The following is a 1,666-nucleotide window of genomic DNA, read 5'->3' as shown; positions in this document are numbered from 1 at the left end:
TTTTTTTGTTTTGTTTTGTTTTTGTGGCAAGAGCAGCTAAACTCTCATTTAGAATGAATCCCCAATACAATACAATCATATTAACTGTAGTCATCATGTTGTGCATTAGATCTATAGACTTGTTCAACCTACACATCTACTACTTTGTATCCTCTGATCTACAGCTTTCCATTTTCTCCCCCAGTCTCCACCTGGTAACCAATATTTTATTTTGTTCTCTATCTCTGTATATTTAGACCATGCAATGTTTTTCTTTCAGTGTCTGCCTATTTCACTGAGCATAATGTCCTCCAGGCTCATTCATGTTGTGGCAAATGGAAAAACCTCATTTTGTTTTAGAGCTAGGTAATATCCCATTGTGTATATAAACCACAGTTTCTTCATGCATTCTTCTGTAGATGGACACTTAGGTTGTTTCCAGATCTTGGTTATTGTGAGTAATGCTGCAGTGAAGATGGGAGTGCAGATGTCTTTCTGAGGTGCTGATGTCATTTCTTTGGGGTATATACCCAAAAGAGGAATTGCTCTATTTTAAATATCTTTTAGTAACTTCTTTACTGTTTTCCATAATGGCTGTACCAATCTACATTCCCACCAACAGTGAAGAAGAGTTCCCTTTTCTCTATATCCTCACCAACATTTTTTATCTTTTGACTTTTTGACTAGTAGGTATGAGGTGGTATCTCATAGTGGTTTTGATTTGCCTTTCCTTTATGATTAATGATGTTGAGCAACTTTTTATATACTTGTCATTGATTTTTATGTTTTCTTTGGAGAAACGTCCATTCAGGTTTTTTGCTCATTTTTTAATCGGGTTATTTGTTTTTCTACTATTAAGTTGTATGAGTTCTTTACAAATTTTAGATATTAACCCCTTATCAGATCTACGGTTTACAAATTTTTTTTCCAATCCATGGGCTGCTGTTTCATTTTGTTGATTTTGTCCTTTGATGTACAGAAGCTTTTTAGTCTTGTGTAGTCTCATTTAAAAATTTTGCTTTTGTGGCCTGAGCTTTTGGTGTGATATATAAAATATCATTGCTAAGGCCAGTGTCCAGAAGCTTTTCCCTTATGTTCTCTTCTAGGAGTTTTATAGTTTCTTGCCTTACATTTAAGTCATTATCCATTTTGAGTTACTTTTCATTTATGATATAAGATAAGGTTCCAATTTCATTCTTTTACATGTGGAAATCCAGTTTTCCCAGCATCATTTACTGAGGAGACTACCCTTTCCCCACTGTGTTATCTTGGTGCCCTTGACCACATATGTTTCGATTTATTTCTGGATTTTCTATTATGCTTTGCTATTCTGCACATCTGTTTTTATGTCAGTATCATGTTGTTTTGATTACTGTAGGTTTGTAATGCAATTTCAAATCAGAAAGTGTGATACCACAAATCTGTTTTTTCTCAGAATTGTTTTGGCTATTCATGGTCTTTTTTTGTTTCATACAAATTTTAGGACTGTTTTTTCCTATTTCTGTGAAGAATGCCATTAACATTTTGACTGGGATTGCATTTAATCTATATATTGCTTGGAGTAGTATGAACATTTTAACAATATTAATTCTTCCAATCCATGAGCATGGGATATCTTTCCATTTATTTGTGTCTTCTTCAGTTTCTTTCATCAGTGTTTCATAGTTTTCAGTGTACAGATTTTTTT

This window comes from Galeopterus variegatus, unplaced genomic scaffold (assembly GCF_000696425.1).
Source record: "Galeopterus variegatus unplaced genomic scaffold, G_variegatus-3.0.2 Scaffold2228, whole genome shotgun sequence".
In the NCBI taxonomy this organism is placed as follows: Eukaryota; Metazoa; Chordata; class Mammalia; order Dermoptera; family Cynocephalidae; genus Galeopterus; species Galeopterus variegatus.
Note: the sequence above shows the minus strand (reverse complement) of the source record.